At 31.9% G+C, this 20,298-nt stretch overlaps 1 pseudogene; it reads right to left on the reverse strand.

Moving 5' to 3' along the window:
• Nucleotides 1–15,749: 15,749 nt before the first annotated feature.
• Nucleotides 15,750–19,735, reverse strand: LOC144367349 (E3 ubiquitin-protein ligase RNF139 pseudogene; annotated as a pseudogene).
• Nucleotides 19,736–20,298: the final 563 nt, after the last annotated feature.

Below are 20,298 nucleotides of genomic sequence, written 5' to 3' on the forward strand. Positions count from 1 at the left end.
CTTTCAAGACAAGGTTTCTCTCTTCAAACAGTGAAGAATATTTTTATGAAATTTATACTATAAGTGTAGGTTGGAAATATCAACTATGAACTATTACTATCAACCTTTAATTACTCTTAAGATGTTCCATGAATTAAATGACTCCTATCTTTTTTTTTAACTTACCTGTGAATATTTTGAAAAAAATATGCAACTTATATACTCAGAAATATATTCTTCAATGCAAACTAACCAAAAAGGAAGGAAGAAAACTAGTATTTTTTGTAGAATTTTTTAAAGACTCAGAGAATAAAGATGATATAAGAAATGATTTAAATTTCAATTAACACTAAAAAACCAGATAATCTTTGTACCTCAAAAGGTATTTTACTATGTATGCTTTTCAATTCTCAAAAACATAAAAAAATCAAATGGCTAGTCTTTGAGGAACATCTATGTAGAACTGCAGTCATGAGGACAATGATACCTAAAAAGACTTCAGGAATGTGGCTTCAGTGTGTATTGCAAAGTAAAATTATAGATATTTTGTTTATGTCTTATGATGAATTTCATTCTTCTACAATGTGATAACTGTGTTTCAGTAGATTACACAACTTTCATAATGAATTATCCTTGATAATATCTCTCACTCCATCTTTACTTGTTGCAGAGAAATTTGTTCCTATGTGCACACTAATGAGACCAATTATTACTAAGTTATTTTGTTCACTTTAAATACAGTTGATAAGCATATGCTGCTTGCTGAACTATAGTTCTTACTACATTTAGGAGTAGAAATACAGTGAAGAAATATGATATATCTGGGATTGCTTGAACTGCATACCGATTCCTTTATAATTTAAACATTTAAATAGAGTGTATTTTGCATTTCTTGAAGTTCATCACAGGCATTTATTTAATGTGTAATTTTTAAAAACTTAAAACTTCCAGTCTATTAATTTTTAAATATGGTGCTATTTTACTCATTCAGCACTATTAAGCATGAAGAAATACATATAACAATTTTCAAACAACTCAATCTTACACTTCATGAAACATAGACAGTCAATGCTCTATTTTTATAAGTTGTGATTTTGTACAAGAGTTTTTTTGTTGGTGGAATGAGATTCTTTTTTATTATTTCTTGGCCAGATTAGGAATATTTAATTCTAGATAGTTAACTCTAAATAAGTAAGATTCCGCTAAAATTTGCCTGAAAGTAAAAAATGAAATTTATAGATAATTTATTTCACCTATATATAGATTTACCCTTGTCTTTTACTAATTATTTAATATTATCTTCTTCTTAATAATACAACCCAAATTATTAAATTAAGAGATCAATGTTAAATCACAATAAATACGTTCAACTTCACTTACTAAAATAAATTCTAATACTATAAAAATTTTAAAAATAATATAAAGGATTTAAGACAAATCATAATTTACTTCTGTTGCTTGATTTTTTCATTCTATTTTTTCTCTTATTTCATATTTTTCTTTCTTTGTTTTTATTCTTGCTCTATTTTAAAATAGAATATGAATACATGGTGCATTGCTTGATTTCTAATTAATAAGCCATCTCAACTTTAAGGGATGCAAATAGATCATAATTGTGATTCTTATGCATAAAAGATTTATTGGTTTGTTAATAATTTGTATTAGATTGCTCTTTATGCACATATTTGTTTTAATGTAAGAAGAGATGATCAAATTCATACTGCAAACATCCAAATAAGTAAATTGTTGAAAAAATACTCCAGACATTTTTCAATAAAATGGTAGCTTCAGTTTAAGTTGGATAGACAATGTAAAATTTTTCTGACTCAGTAAAAAGCCCATTTATTAAAATACAGAGAACTTAGGAGGGAGAATTCTAAATTTAATGAACCTCATGTCAGATACCCCAGAGATTTATACTTCTTGTGATACCACTTGCCCATGAGCATTTTTAAGGCAGAAATTGTGTCTTTTTCACATTCTCATGATGATTTTATATTAATAATAATAAATTAAGAAAACTGTCATTATTAATTTCTCTAGATGCTCAGGATGTGCTGCTTTAATGTATCCATATATATCACTATGGTCAACTACCTCAGTTTTAAAGGTATAATTTATTATGCACTGTGAATGCCTGTGGCTTCAAATTAAAAAGCCTAAATATGGTAGTTGACATTTCCTCATGAATATTTATCTGCCACAAAAGAAAATCAAAATTTTTATGAAGAAAAGACAAAAATAAAGTTTATAATTTAATGAAATTGGAATTTAATATTCCCCTAAAATCGTACAGGGCAATGGCCCTGGGGAAAGGAAAATGTGAATTTTTAGAAAATCTGAATCAGAATGAGAGACCATTCTGAAAAGCCCAGAAGAGGTAAATGTAGGCCACGAACAGCATGGGTTTTTACACGGTGGATGGTGACATTACTGACATGGCTATATATTCTAAATTATCTAAATAGATTTAAGAAGAATTAGCCTTTACTATCATGTAAATTATCAGATGAGAGGGTCTTCTTAAGAGTTTTTTTATAGAAAAACAGAAACAACTGTTGATGCCAAACTTAGAGAAAAATGACATTGATTGGTTCATCATGTCTCATCTGGCAGTTTTATGTCTCTATTCAAAGAATATTTTTGTGTTTGAGGAAAATATTATGTATATAATTGGTAATTACATATTTATTTAGAATTTACTTTTTAAACAATATTTTATTTAATAAACCAGCAAATCTATTTGAAGTCCTACTAGATATTTAGTGCTAAATGGGTATTAAAGATGGGCAAAGAATTTGTCCCTGCCTTTTATGAACTAATTTTTTTTTCATGATTCCAGGTACAGTTCATTGTTAATTTGAATATTATTGATGTCTATGAGTTAGCTTAGTATATTCAGCAGATTCCCAATAAGATGGCACAATCAAAAAAATTCAAAGAGGGTTTATTTAAAGAAACTAATTGTGGAAGTAAAAATATAGGGGAACCAACAGTAGCCTGCTAGGCAAGAAGGGATACAGAGAGCTATTTGAAAAATATATAAAGAGAAGGTTAGTTATGTAGTTTTTCATTTTGAGCAGTGTATTGACATTTAATCAAAGGAGATGGCCCACCCAGGATGATGTTGAAGAGCAAAAATCAGGAAAACTAAATATTCTCTCCTCACTTGCCTCCATTCCTTGAATATTCTATGTGGATTCCCTTTAGCTAAAACCAAATGCAAACAGATTCTATGTATGTCAGCCTCAAGGTGCAGCAAGCAGAGTAGATAGGAGTAGGAACCAGAGAACTCCCTGCCCGTTTTTGTCCTCACTATCAGCCTTGTGTTTTGCCTGTGTGAGAATCAGGGTACCCTAATATAGTAGAAGCACAAAATCCCATCCGCCTTCATATAATTGTGCAATCTGGGAATAAATCTGGTCATTTCACCACCTGACACTTAAAATATAAGCTGTCATTGATAGTCTTCATATAAGGTTGGGTAAGAAAGAAGCATTTAGGTAAGAAAAGAGGCACTTAGGTGAGACAAAATAGATACAGAGTCAACTCCTTTCCTGGTCACAAGATTCAATAATAGGATTTTAAATAGTTTCATAAAATAAGGATAAAATAAGAAATATCTTGAATTTCAGTTTTTAAAAAAACTATGCCTTTAATGTTCTCTTTGCTGCCAGCATTTCCCCTCTCCGCTAATGATGTGTCAACATACAGATATTTTATTCCTTGTCTGGTAAGCCAAACCTCAGTCCTGCAGAATTTAAGTTTTAGGGACCCATTCTGGGTTGTTTTCCCATTCAGTAGGACTTTTACAAAACTGAATACGCAGAGATGCCCCTCGTAAACATCATCAATCATACTAATGTAGTTTGATAACTGACTCCTCCAACTGTTGATTCCACATGATAAGATCAAACAGGTCAGGGGGCAGACTCAGCTTCTCATTCATTCCATATCTAATATTGTTTATTTGGAAACATTTATTGTTCATTAGCATTGTTTCTCTTTTTCTTAACACTGAGAATTTTTGCTTTGGGGATCTACCTTTTTTTTTAAATCTTTACATTTTTACAAAATATAATCTCTTTAAATTGTATTTAATTTAAAAAATTCATCCCTGATATTCCCTTTTATTTTGAATTACTTTTAATTATTTTATTTTCTTCATAATTTAAACAATTAATATTTTCTTCATATTAATATAATGTTTCATAGATTTTGTTGTTGTTGTGAAAATTGTCCCTCTGTTGATTGGTATATATTTTATTTAGCTTTTTGTCCTTGTTACCAAAAGACCCAACAAGAACAATATAGAGAAAGAACTGCTTATTTTAGCTCATGATTTCAGAGTCTTTAAACAGCCTACTTCATTGCTCTAGACCCAAGGTGATGTAGAAAATCATGGCAGAAAGGAATGAAGAGGGATAGCAGCTCAGGACATGGCAATCAGAAAATAGAGATGTCTATTCACCATGGACAAAATGTAAATCCTAAAGTCACATCCCCAGTGACTTATTTCCTCCAGTCACAACTTTCCTGACCTCAGTTAATCCATTGATTAGGTTACTAATCCACTGATTAGGTTACACCTTTGATAATCTTATCATTTTACCTCTGTACCTTCTTGCATTGTCTCATACATGAGGGTTTGGGGATACCTCATATCTAAACCATGATAGTATATATTATTTCTACTTTAATGTATTTTAATATTATTTTTGTTAACTTGATTTACTTTACTTCGTAGGAGGCTTTCCAAAGAATTATAACTTCAGTTTGGAAGAATTCGTTGATTTTAGTGTTAAATAAATTAACAAGGAGTCATGGTCAGCAGAACCTGACACAATAAAGACAGACATAAAGCTTGGAATGGAGGGAGAACTGCATTAAGTTGTAATACTTTTAGAGCATAAAATATGAAGTAATAAGAGACATATATGCTGTCCTTTGTAGGTGCTATGAAAACACAGAGGTATATGAGACAGTCATTAATGTAAGGTGAATTTCCCTGAGAATGGAAAATAACTGAGAAAGGTATTTGTGTGAAATTATATGAGGTTAAACAGGTGGTAAAAGAATAAAAGATAATGATAGAGGTTGGAGTGTTAAGTCACATGTAGGGTATATTTGGTTCAATCTCACAAGGGAACACAGAACCATGAAAATTGCACCTCATAACTTTCTGCTTTCTGCATCTGAAGCAAGTTATACTCCTTTCAGTCAACAATTAAATACCAAGGCTCCTTAGGGAGAGGCAAAAATATCTAGATTAAAAACTTAGGAGTATTTAAAAAAATAATAAAATCAATTAAAAAAACTTAAGAAAGCTGAGCATAAAAGTAGTGAAAAGATTTTGAGTCATATGGATGGGGCTCTTACTGTTTCCACAGAGCCATAGGCTCCACAGGGGTTTAATTGATCTCCAATTTCATTTACATTAATGAACATAACAAGTTGCTGGCTCAGAAGAACCCTATGTTATAGTTCTTTAGTGATCATACTTATCATAATTTATTTGATCCTCAAACTTGTTGCATGTATGAATATCAATATTTTTCATGATTTAAGGTTTTGAACATCTATTCATTTCAACACACAACATGATAGGTATGTGCCTGATATCCATCATGGTGTTACAGTAATTAAAACTGAGGATTTAACAACCCTTTACATATTAGGGAGTAGCAAGAAATAAGAATTAATTGGCAAAAAAAATTTCACCACAGTGGAGGAAAGAATGTTCTGGGTGATTCTTCTTATAAGAAACATCTTCTTGATCCTTATAGTGACTACACAACTTAGCTACTCTATTCCTTCATTTTTCAAGAAGACTAAATTTCATTGTGAGGTTTGGCAACTATCCCTAAAGTTGCAAATTTGGCTTGTTGTCAGGCCTTCCCGATTTGCCCATGTCCCTACTGCAATAGTCTAGTCACCTACCTCATCATTGAAAATCCAGAACCAAATGTCACATCTCATGGGTTCAATTACAAGTTTAGTCCATCCTTTATGCTTAGCATGAACTAGTCCAAAAAGTGAAAGGAAGAGTAATCAATAATCATGCATAATTAGCTTTCAAGTAAAAGATGCAAGTGAAGTACCTGTATTTACCTTCTAAAATATTCTATAGAGTCTTTATTAAACAAAGGTGTATTACTAAAATGCATGAATTGTGTGGAGATTAACATGGTAGGCTAATAACAATGTGAGGAAAAATGCCTATGTAATTTGCCTTCTTATGGCCATAATCTTTTCAAAGTCAAACCTAAATAAGTCATCTGTATGAGATTAATGTGTAATGAAAAGAATGATAAATAAGCTTAAACAATACATTAATGAAAACCAGTGAGGTCTATAAGATGGAAATTTGTTTCCCTATGAATTGGAGAAACATAATTTGAGAGTAGTCATTGTAAAATGAGTAATATTTTGGAGACTTTTAGTAATTTATATCTGATTGCTAATCAGAAAAATATAGTAAAATCTGACCTGCCAACTCTAAGATTATTGTTAAGGAAAAAGGATGTGAAAAAAAATAATATTGTAGTATGTATTAAGAATACTATTCTCTTGCATTTGTATTTTTACTTTTGCTTGATGAAGATAAATGGATTTATGACTTTGTTTTCAAGCTGCACATACCATTTAGAAATTTCTATTGCAGATCATCTAATCATATATTTGTATGTTTGCAACAATATGCACATATGTGTATGAACTATAGGGTTTTGTAGTTTTTATTCATAGTGGTAGGCAGAATAAAGACCCCTCAAAGATTTTTCTATGACCTAATCTCCAAAACTTGAAAATATGTTATGTGACAAGGCAAGCAGGCATTATGGTTAGAAATGAAATTAAGGTTTCTCTTTAGAATATTCTTATATTTTGAGATAGACATGGTATGTTGATTATCTAATTGGTTTAAATATAATAACAATGATTCAGTAAATGGAAAAGGGACAAAGAAGAATAAGTTTCACAGTGACACAATATGTGAAAGATTCAACAGGCCATTGCAGGCTTCTCTCTCAGAGATCCAGAAGGAACACAACCTTGTGAACACATTGATCTTACCCAAGTAAGATCCATATTAAATTTTCAAATAATAAATGAGCACTTTTTAAAGAGTTTGTATTATTTCATATAACAACTATAGAAAATTAATACACAAATAGATAAAATGGTCTATTATATTACATGGAAGTATAAACTTGAAGAAAATAAAATTTTGACAATGTGTTAGTAAATAAAAAAATACAAAATGCATGATAACCATTCCACTAAGTTAAAAACTTAGAACAAAGGAGTTTAACATCTTCAAGGGGAATGGGAACACTGCAATAAAGTTTGAATGAGTTAATCATTTTGGGTAAAATTTGTCAAGCACTTAAATATAATTTTTTGTATATTTTGTTATTATTATTTGGGGGAGAAGATAGATTTATCTGGGAAACAATTCAGATCTTTTAGTGGGTAGCATATACCTCCTTACTTTTCCCTTCAGGCTTTAGAGAATTTTTAAGAAATTACAGTTGTAAAAGAAATACAAATGTACATTTATTCTTAGTTACCATATTACATAAAATCCCAGTTACTGGTGAGAAAAGAAGACTGCATATTGCAACAAAAGAAAAATAGTCAGTGTTCAAAAACCACATGTATTCTTTTTTGGCTGTTCCCAAGCCAATAAAATATCCAACTGTGATGAGTTTCAATGTTGTTAACATAATTCTGAAAAGGAATTAGCACTTCCAAGCACAATAATTTTGTCATAAATGAAGGAGTGGGAAGGGGAGGAGGGAAAGGAAGGAGAAGACAAGAGAGACTGAAAGAGACAATGGGTTCTGGCACCCTCTGTCAGAATGCTAATAGTTGCTTCTATGGCAACAGCAGGTTTAAGTCAAGGGAATCAGGCATTTAGATGATTCACTGTTGCATCAGGTCTTGTCATTTGCATTTTACTTTTGCTCATTATCCTTATTAGGTAGAGGCACTGAAAATCATGTTGTTTATGCAAAGCAATTATTGAGGGAAAATATAAAATTTTCACATAATATTTTAGAGATCAATAAATAACAAAAGCAAAAAGAAAAGATGCAAGTATAAAAACATTTTCATTTTGTCATAATTTGGAATTAAAATTTTAGAAATAATACAATCTGAAGATGAGAATTGACACAGGATTTGGATTGCTTTAATAACTGACTTCCTTTTTATTGACATAATATAAATTGTGCTTTTAAAATGATCAAATTTTTATGTTACATTATCAGCTCACCTTTCCTCCATATTCATTATTCTTTCATAAGATGACCTTTACATTATAGGTGGGATGAGCCAGTTAATACTTCTTGTTGGGAATGTTTCTGTACCTGTCTGAAGTGTCCATCTCTAGGATCATCCTAATTTCAAAGCTAGGCTTCCTATGAGAAAAGCCTGTTTAAAAATTACTGCCTCTATAAATTGTATTGCTGTGAAAGATAAATAAGTGTAAAATAAAGAGAGGTAGAAGAAAGAATATGATGGCTAGATGATAAGATGTACAGAAATTGAAAATGAATGTAAAGATGGAGTCACTAAGAGACAGTCAAGTAGATGAATAATATAGTGTGAGATTGAAATATTAGCAATATAATCAAATAAATTAGGGGAAAAATAAGCATCCTTCAAAACTACATATCCCTTACCTATGATCCATTGAGTTGTTTTTCTTTAGTAGATTATAGTTTTTTTGCATTTTAAAATATATTGTCAATTATCTTATTTAATCTGCATATCAGTTTAAGTGACATTCCCTATCTCTTTACTTCTGTTTTAACATTTGTTCCATACAAGCTACTCCTGCATGTTTTCTTTCACAGATCCCTAAAACATAAATGTGTGCCAGTATTTTCAGTGACAAGTGCTGGTCTGAATCACAAGCATGTTCCCAATATGGGATATGGTGTATATATGTTTAGTTTATACTATATTTTATATATATATATATATATATATATATATATATATATATATACAGATATCTCACAATATAACTTGAAATACAAAGAACGTCATCTCTGTGGCCATTGGGCCTTATCCTCCAAAAAACATATATTACCAGACCATGCCAGAGTATGTATTCTTTTATTAAGAGTAACAAAAGATAATTATGTATACTTCATTTTTGTCTGTGTAGTCTTGATACTTGATACTTGATACTAGAGAGCCAGGCATCTTTCCAGAATTTCAAACACAAAGAAATGTGCATTTCTAAAATTAAAAATATAAGTGTTATGTTATATAGGTTGAGCATTCTTGATGCAAAGCTCTAAAATCCAAAATGGATTTATATAATTTTGGATTTCATATTTTTAGACTAGGAATGCTCAACTAGTATAGTCTGAAAATATTCCAAAATCTGAAATACTTTGGTACAAGCATTTTTGATAAAGGATACTAAGTTTATGCATCCTTAAGCAAACTTAGTTTGTGCATTCTTAAATATCCATAGCAATCCAGTCTGTGATGCCCTCCTGTAGTGGGTACCCAGGAGAGATAACAAAGTGAGCTAATTCATTTTGATATATTTTATAGCCAGTTTTAAGTGCATTCCAAACAAAACCAAAATGGAGAAATCAATGGGTAAATAGTTACCCATTAGCTGTATGAACAAATGAGCTACACACATTTGTCAACATTTTTTTCATATATTTTAAGACACAATGGGAGCCTATTCTTCCAATATAATCAGACAACATTTTACTGTAGATGGTCTGACTCTAAGGGTATGAAAAATAAGGCCAAGTAACTTACACTTTTATTTTTGTTCAAAAATAATATAATGCTATTTCCATGTAATTCTTTACATGTATACATAGAAGCAAATTTGTATACACACTTAGATGCATATGTGTATATGCAAAGGCATACATATATATATATATATATATATATATATATATATATGTACATATATGTTAAACACACATATATATTATCCATATATTTTATACACACAAAAGAAAGATGAATAGCAGACAAAGTCTTCAAATGTGTAATGACTACATTCATTCACTATAATAGTAGTAGCAATTAGCCTCTCAGGAGCGTAATAGAGATGCTTAAAGGATGTAATTGCCCAATTACTATGATATTCTACTGTGACTTTTTTATTCTTTTACTTTGCATTTTGGTGAAACTAAATAGCATTTCTTTTACAACCACACAATTTCATCTCCTACAAGTAACGAGTATGCTCTCCCAAGACCAAAATGTGAATCCTTAAATTTGTAAAAATAGAGTCAAGCAATCATATGGTTTTCCAAAATAGGGAAAATAACTTGTTGGACTTAAAGTTACAACAAAGTAAATAATTCCATTATAGTAACTCTGTGTTTATGTATCCTGTGTTGTCTTAGGCTGAAAGATCTCTTGGACTTCAATATATAAGAAATGTTTTACCTAGTCAGTGGGCTTTTTTCATCATAGACTTGAGTGAAGTTCTTCAGTCCATCTCAAAGATCCTTTTCCTTTCAGTAGTATTCATTAAGTCTTACTTTAGAGTTCATCAAAATAACATGATTTTTGTTTCAGCATTATTTTCTGTCTGAGCTAACTTGAATCCCTATTGTAATTTAATGAGGGTTGATGATATCAGAAACCCACTTAATGAATTTTTTTTTCATTTTTTCCTGCCACCAATTTTGCCAAGTGGCTATTATTTCTATAGTAAAGATTTTTTAAAAAGTCATTGAAATGGTAGGTATCAGCTTGAGTTCTCTTGTTTCATAAATTGTAAATTTAGAATTAAAACTAAATCAGTGTTTTGTGTATGTATGTTTAATTCAAGCTAAAAAATATGCACCTTGGGTCTCCCTCCTACTTTCAGCAATTTTGAAGCACCTTCTGACTTTGGGACCTGGAACATATCAGAGGCAGTAGTGGTATATCTGGACACTAGTATTATTTCTTTCCTTTAGGGTGCTTTCAAATGCCATCCTCCAATTCACACTAACATGAGGTTGACCAGATACCCAAAGAGCCCTGATCTGCAAACCAATGGATTAGAGTTTTTAGATTACGGTCTGAAAAACAGATATTTATCATTACTCAATATGTTATTAATTTCAGAGGATGACTTGAAATTGTACCACTGGATTAGTGAGAACCCTCTGATTTGGGGTTACATTTAGTCATTTTTAGGCATGGGGCCAGAACAATCATATAATTTAGAATCCATCAGTTAACTTGGACTTACATTTCCTGCCTCTTGCCTTTCTGTGTTTTCACATGCTGATCTAATGGGATTTTATAACACAATGGGTTATGAATATATAGTGTTTATTGTGAATCCCCACCACTGGCATGCAGTACAGTTAATTTATTCATTTTTCAGATCCTCTGCCATATGTCAAGTAATCCTCTGAAAGAGGTCGTACCTATCACTTCTTATGGCTTATAAGGTCTTTTCTTCTTACTACGTACAGACCTTTATGATTAATGTTCTTTCTTTTCTCTGATCTATGGGGAAATATCACACTCTCTAGGTTGGGCTTTAGCATGCCAGGTGAGAGAAGTTATTTCCTGCAGAAATAGGAGTGGCATGTGAAAGGAAGTGATGTAGTCAGTATTGAAAGAGATCACATTCTAGAATGCCTAAAGAATTGAAGAATGTGTTATTCTGGTTTTTTTTTCAAAAATCCAAATGGTTAATTTAGCATTGCAGAAAATAAACCATTGTTCACATTTTACTTCATATTGCAGGCAAGATTTGCACTTGCAGTCTTTACTGCTAAAGCCAAGTAATGACATTTGGGAGAGTCATTGCTAGCCAGGAGTTTTGGTGACTTAATGTATCATGATGCATCATGACAAAAGTAATGACCTATAACCAGAACAAAATTACTTACATAGGTAAGAAGGTCATCTTTGTTTCAATACAAACTAGTTTCAAAGAACTATGTGTTTGTGATCAATAACAGTGCTACAATCATTACTCTAATAATAATTCTTAGCCAGGAATTGGGAAATCACACATGCTTGACCTCTTTTCTTATAATGAGAGATATGAAATTAGCTAGAAATTGTGAATGCCACTACAACTAACAGGAAGAATGGGTTTCTGGGCCCAGGATCAGGAAAAAAATGGTGTTGGTGCACTTTGATTGATCTGAGTAAAACAAATATCTCTTCTCTACCTATTATTCTAATCTTCATTGATAAATAACTCTCTCACAGAGATGCATACATTTTAATATTTTATTGAAGTTGCTTATATAGGTTGAGGTGCAATAAAATATTATTTTCCCAAGGTCTTTCATGGCTTACTTGAAGCCTTATCCCAGGATTTTTATTGATTCTATAGTTTCCTCTGTCTTATGGCTCACATATTTGCTTCTCCATTGATGCTACCTCTAACTTGTAGTTATTCATTTTCTATACACCAATCAATGTCACTTAAGTGGAAACATTTTCATGAAGTTCATTTATGATATGCTGTACTCTATGGGTTGAAAACACATATGCTTTTATCATTAATATTTTGCATATAATTTAATGAATAAGCTTTCTTTATGATTCCTACCTCTCCTCCCCACGGCTCTGTTTTATATCTGTTACTTAGGTAAGAAGAAAACTAAACAGCACATGTATTATTTTGTGGTTGCTTGGGAAATATTATTGTAATATGAAAATCTTAAGATATAAAGTCACACTATTCTCCACCTGACTTCTGAACCAATGAAGAGATAAAATAAGACAGATAAACATTTCATCTGCATTACTGGTGACTCTTAAGTAAAATGTTACTAATTGTAATCTTAAAATTAAGAAAAATATTGATTCTGTCTCTGGCAACTAACTAACTGCAGACAATCTTTCAACATGGCAGAATGCCTTGGAAACAGGACATGGCATGTCTATTTCCTGAAGGTAAGCTGTCTCCAAAGCATAAGGCTGAGCTGCAACATGCTTAGCACCCTAATCCAACTCATTCTCAGGAAGCTAATGCTTTCCCTTGAAGAAGTTTTGTGGGAGTCAGGAGAGGTGAGGAGTATTACTATATGATGTCCCTCTGAGGGATTTCACAATTTCCATTCACATAATATAAAAATATTTTGATAGAAGCACTAAAAATTCAACTAAAATGCACTCAAAAGTGATAAAAATGTATATACACTGCTTTCTTTTACCACAGCAAATAGATAAAATAATTTAATAATTTTCAAGGTTTCCCTTTAGGGGAACTTTCATCTTGGATAGAGTGATATTTCTACCATAATTTCTACATTAATAAAGTTTTGAAATGACATATATATGCTGAAAAACTATCTAAACCTAATGTAAGAAGAATTTTGCTATGATAAAAGAAGCTCTCAATCAAAAAGTTTTGAGGAAAAAGAAGTAAAATATTACTTTAAATTTCAATTTCAAAATAAAAATATGGCCATAAAGTATGCAATAACATATGTCAGAAAAGAAATACAGAAATGTTATTCTGGCAAGAAAAAGAAGAAATCTTAAATTATTGGTACCAATTGTCATTCAAAGAGTCTTTCCATTGACTGATTTATCTAGTATAATCCTATAAATCTTACATCAAAGGTAATGTCTAAATTTTGTAGAGCTACATGAGGCATTAATCAATACATTATAGGAGATCTTAACAACATGAGGCATTAATCAATACATTATAGGAGATCTTAACAACAGAAAACTTCCAAATATATCTGTGGCCAGTTCTATAAAATTAAATGTCCCAGTAGCCTTAACATACAGGTAAAATTTGATTAAATCTGCCAAGAGGTTAAAAAAAAGGACTTCCTCAAAATTATGCTTTTTTACTGAACCTCAATGAACCCTCTATCAGAAGCTTGCTAGTGAAAAGAATCATCAACATTGTAAATGTGATTCAAAAAAAATAATTACCTAGAAAATACATTAAATTATTTTGTTCTCCTGAAAATACTTTTCTTTTCAAGGCAAGCTATTTTTTTTTACCACAGACTGAGAATTTTAGTGAATGCCTTTGCAAACTTTGCAATCCTAATAGTACCACTGAAATAAATCACTATACATCTGGGTATGATCTGTTGATTCCATTCTAATAATTCCAAGTTTCATATTCTAATGGTAGAACTAAAGCATATAACTCTACAAGAATACTCTCATAAAATGCAACACAACGTGATTGAGCATGAATTATTGGTAATGAGGTCATCCTTCAGTTTTTACTTTTTCTTCATAGAATTTTAAAAAGAGGCATTATTATATTTAGAAGAAACACAAAAGCTGAGAGCTCCTACATTGGAAAAAAGTATATTATCAAATTATAGAATATATTGTCTGATTATCATAATATCACCATGTGATGAAGAGTTTACTTAGATAAAATTTTTAAAAGGCATTTGCAGGCACATTGTTATAACTCTCTCTTTTTTTCCCTTAATAACCCATATACAGAAAGGAAGATTAATTCAGTTCCATCATACTATTTATATCTCTTATGCCTGGTCACTTGATATTTTAAACATATCTTGAATTCTGTTCATTATGTAATTTTTTAATTAGATATAATTTAACACAGTTTAATATTATCATAGCAAGGTATTGCATGTGAAACCTCTAACTGCATTTTCAAAATTCTACTTTCTTTTGAATCTAAGTGTGATTACTTTGAGAAAACAAATATTAAATAAAGTAGTGAGGTTTGCTAAATACAGAGAATTTATTTATTTATTTATTTTTAAATTTTCAATTTTTTATTGATTGTTCAAAACATTACAGAGCTCATGATATATCATCTTTCATACATTTGACTCAATTGGGTTTTGAACTCCCCAAATACAAATTGCAGACTCACTTCTGTTACATACTCACATTTTTACATAATGGCATATTAGTGACTGTTGTATTCTGCTACCTTTCCTATCCTCTACTATCCCCCCTTCCCTCCCCTCCCCTCCCAGCTTCCCTCTCTACCTCCTCTGCTGTTGTTCAATTCTCTCCCTTTTTTCCCCCTCCCCCTTGCCCCTCATAACCTCTTATAATTTTGTGTATCACTGAAGGTCTCCTACCATTTCCATATGCTTTCCCTTCTCTCTCCCTTTCTCTCCCCCCATTCGTCTTAGTTTACTGTTAGTCTTTTCCTCATGCTCTTCCTTCCTGTTCTATTCTTAGTGGCTCTCTTTATATCAAAGAAGACATTTGACATTTGTTTTTTAGGGCTTGGCTAGCTTCACTTAGCATAATCTGCTCTAATGCCATCCATTTCCCTGCAAATTCTACGATTTTGTCATTTTTTAATGCAGAGTAATACTCCATTGTGTATAAATGCCACAATTTTTTAATCCATTCGTCTATTGAAGGGCATCTAGGTTGGTTCCACAGTCTTGCTATTGTGAATTGTGCTGCTATGAACATCGATGTAGCAGTGTCCCTGTAGCATGCTCTTTTTAGGTCTTTAGTGAATTTAGATATAAAACATAATAACAGGTGTTATTCCTTGCAAAATAAATTTAGAAAATTCTCAGGAGACCTAGCCAATCTTTTGACTTTTTATAGTACCAATTGAAAGAAATATTAATAACTTTTGAACATAAGTAAAACCTATTTTAGATACTAAGTTATACTGTTTTACAAAATTGTTTTCAGTACATTGAAAATATGTATTAATGATTTTTCTTTTTTTTCATAAAAACATGAAAACATTTTATTGTATGTACAATAATGAACACAAATTGAAATAGGTCACCAAAGAGACCAGAAGTAATTAAAGAGGTATTTTTACAGTAGCACATCACAGTAAACAGAAAACCATTCACAGATTCAACATTGATACTGTTTTTGTGCTTGGTTACACATGGAAGTGAAGCATATTACTCAATTTTGGATGATCTGAATTTTAAACAAATACCTCAATGATTAGTAAATGCTATTTTAATCAGTCAGTGTCATCATTAATAAATTCTTCAGCTGCTGTGCCTGTGTTCTGAATCTCTCCATTTCTTTCTCTTTGAACATCATCATCACAATCTGTACTTTGTTCAATTCCCTGTCAGATTCAGCAGCATCTTCCCTTATAGCTTCCTCTGGATTTTCATTTTCATTGGGTGCAATAAAGCCATTGTTGTTAAAGATATTTGCATTATCCTCGCAATCATCTTTGATGTACACTTTTTGATGGCACATTGGACAAGTATCTTGAGTATACGGCCATTTTCGAAGGCAAAGTGCATGGGAATGATTACATGGCATAATACGAGCAGATGTTGTAAACTCATGATAGCAAATTGCACATACATCATCTATTTCTTGCAAGGCGATCCCTTTTATTTCAGGAAGTGAATTAATTTTCTTCATAGCAGTTCTACAATTCATAAATGTCTTCCAGCCATTCTTTGCTTGTAAGTAGATGATAAAATAGGCATGTAGGCACATCATACAAGCTCAAATTTTACTTCCTGACACAAACATCATAGTATAAGCCCCATTTGCAAACATTACTACTCCAAATATAAATTCAATAATATTGCCTGTTGAACGAACATAGTAGATGTAATCATCAAGCTTTTCCCAGAGGACATTATAATAGCCATCAATCATGAACAGTGTATAGACAGTGAGAGAAACAATTACTTTTAAGCAGAGTTCCACAGAAAAGGCTGTAACTGCAAACAACCATGTATTTAGTGCATAATGATGCCAAAGAACATAACTAAGTAAAAGAGGAAGAATAAGCAGGCAAGCAGAGACAAACAGAAGAGGAAAATGTCTACAAAAAGATGATTCATTGGAGGCACCGAGAGACATGAATACAGGGTCTGTCATTCCATGGATGAAATGTAGGACTGCAGTTAATAAAAGGCACATGTTTCTACTTAAGTGAATAAGTCTTTCTTCTGGTCTTAGCCCACTTAAACCAGTCTGAAGAACAAAAATAAAAAATAAAACTGGTACTACAAAGCTAAGCCACCTGTCATCTTCTTCAGTTGATCCAATAAAGGCCAATATTCCAAGTCCCAAATAATGGGCTACTGAGGAAATTACAGCACTCATGCCCAGGACAGTTAGTGTAGAATCACATCCACTAATTATAAGATTGCAAATGAGGTCCCAGAATTCATCCCAAGAAATGAAAAAGGACTCAGTTTCATTTGCCATCCTTAAAGTGTACATTAACACTGTAGCCTGAGCTGTAATCCTTTTCAGCCAGAAGTATATCTAGGAAATGAATCCTCTTCCATGTGTCCTTCATCAATAACTGTCATCCATAAATTCGATACACGTGCCTCACTAAAAGATAAACATATCCTGTGGAATAATAAAACCACTTAAGTTTCACTGCTAAGACAAGCACTGTATTTAATATGAGAATCAATGAAAAGGTAAAAACTAAAATCTCTTTGATATGTAAGGGTAGCTCTGTGATTAATCCTATTAATGGAACCAAGAGATCCAAAATAATTAATTGTGAATAGATGGAATGAATCTGGAGTAGTGTGATGTATCCAATTCCAAATGTTAGCTGTAAAATAATGAGTGCCATCCATAATGAGGGCCCTTTTCGAAGAAGCAGCTCAATTCCAAAAGCTGATGTATTGTAGGCACCATAGAAGTCAATGTGCAAAGAAGCATAGTAATTCACCAACACTGAAGTTGCAGCTAGTAGAAAGGCTGAGCGGTGGGGCGGGCCTGAGAGAGGAGGGAGGGTGAACAGTAGGAGGGAGGGTGGGGTGAGTCTCCCGACCCGCCGCCATCCAGGGCCCTGTCCCGCCGGCCGGCCTGCCCAGCCCTGGTGTGGCAGATGCTCATGGTGGCGGTGGGGCCCCGAAGCAGCAGGTGCGGATGTCCCATCAGATAGTTATGTTATGTCTTAGTTTTGTAAAATTAAAATTTTTCTGTAATTTTCTCATCAGAAATATATATTCCTAATTTGAATCTATTATTTCCAATTTTTTGTTAAACAAGTTTTACATTGTATAATATTCAAACCCCATAACATTGGGCATGCCCTGTATATAATAACTCCACCTCTCTGAATCTATTTCCTCATTCATAAAATAATAACTATCTCTCTATTTTAGAGTAAGAATATTTTGGATAATATATTAAAATGCATTTAACAAAGGTCTTGAGAATTAGTACATGTTCATAAATGTTAGTGGTTCTTTTATATATGTGCAATTACTATTTATATTCTAATTCTTGACATATGACTCATTACTCCATCTAACCCAACCTCTGCCCAGGAATATAACTAACATCAAAAGTCAATGTCAGATAGTCTTCACTGGAAAGCTTTACAGGGATCCCCATTTTCTATAAGGCTACTTATAGTTCAGCTTCCATCTACATGTGTCACCCACCAACTCTTGAAATCTCCGTATGTACCATCATCAGATACAATGCACTTTGATGTGTTGGAGGAGCAAGTCATACCATTTTGCTTTTTCCTCCTTTGTACTTGAAATGTAATCTTTTTGAAAGTTTTTCTGTCTAAGTTAAAGTTCTATACATCCCTTAACAAACATATAAAAATGACATTTTAAAATAATAAATTATAGCATAATTAATGAGTATTTGCAACTTCTTTACACCATTCATATGGCCTGAAAGATAATATTGCTAAATACAGGAGACAACTTGTATAATCTTATATTAACCACCAATTCTACACCTATACCTAAAAACTATGCAACTCTGTATTAGGAAGATATACTCTATGTGTCATTGTTTGTGCAGAAGAATGCTGAAGGCCTCACAAGGGAAATGGATAAAATGTGTTAGAAGTACACAAAGAAATAATTTGAATAATTAATTGAGGTATCTTTTCACTTTTATCTTTGAATGAAAAGAGTAGAGTAAGCAGTTAAGTCTATAGAGTCAAGCAGTTTTATAAATTAAAGCACACTGAAAGCAAAACTTTTTATATGGAGACAAAAATACTATATGCATTTGAATGAGCACCTATTATATGGAAAAAAAATAATGCAGTACTGGAAATGCTACATAGAATTTCTAATGCCTGATCTCATCCATCATAAGATTATTTTCTTCTCTATTTTTTCTTTCTCTCTTTCAATACCCTTTTTTGGAGTAGTATAATATTATTAGTGTTTTAGTGTGTTGCTGCTGCTGTAACAAAACACCTGAGATTTTGTAATTTATTTTCAAAAGAAATTTATTTCCTCACAGTTCTGAAAATTTGGAAGATGCAAGCAGGTTCAATGTCTGCTGGTTTTTTTTTTTTTCATTCAAATAGCTGTGTTCAGGCAGAGAGTATGCTGGGATTTGCCATTTTGGCTGCCATCACAATTACCCCTATCAGTGTCTATGCACAGATGCTGACTGTGGGTAACTATTACTGGCATGTTATTCTGTCTGCTCATACAAATGAATAATCATTGGCTCATGATCACCTGGACTCCCTAGATCACTGCAATGGCCCAGCTGGGCTGAGTAGGAAATCTAGCTAATGAGAGAGATTGTTTTTTCTCTTCTAGCTAGAATGCATGATATACAGAATTTCACACAGCTATCTTTTTAAAGATAAACTTTTAAAATTTATTTAAATGTTTCTTTTCTTACCTTGTTAATGAAAATAAAATCAATGGCATCATGCATGTACGGTATTAGACAGCCATGCAGAGATGGATTTAAGATTTTGAAACTTGTAGTTAAATGGAACATTACTTTTTCCTATGATACGTTATACTATTGCTAATGAATAGCATCAGTCTAGCTGCTTACTGTGAAATTGCCACTCTTGTACCATGCCTGCAATAAAAAAGAAACACAAATGCTGTTATTAAAGCAGAAAAGATATTCTATTTTTGAGTGATCCAATGTAATCTAATAGCACCTAAGTAATGAAGTAAACATCATTAGTGAGTTTTTCAATGCATGTTTACATTTTGCTACCTTTCCCCCCACCTCATTATACAAAGTTTCCAAAGTTATAGCCTACTTTTTAATATTTAAATTGTCAATCTATAATTTACAGAACCATTACCATCAAAAGGATATGTGTACTATATTCAGCAATTGCCATTTTGCTCTAAAGTACCAGGTAGAGAAGAATAGGAAAAATGATGACTTTAATGTGCCCCCATTGGAAATGATGATAGTACAGTGTTCCTAGATCTTGTGAGAGTTAGAAACCTTAAAAGAATACACAGAATTTCACACAGCTATCTTTTTAAGATAAGCTTTTAAAAATTTATATAAGTATTGTCTTTCTTATTAATGGAAAACTAATGTCAACATGCATATACAGTGTAAGATGGTCATTCAGTGATAGATTATGAATGTAACCAATTAATACACATGATGTATATA

The sequence above is a fragment of the Ictidomys tridecemlineatus genome, chromosome 1 (genome assembly GCF_052094955.1).
Source record: "Ictidomys tridecemlineatus isolate mIctTri1 chromosome 1, mIctTri1.hap1, whole genome shotgun sequence".
NCBI lineage: Eukaryota > Metazoa > Chordata > Mammalia > Rodentia > Sciuridae > Ictidomys > Ictidomys tridecemlineatus.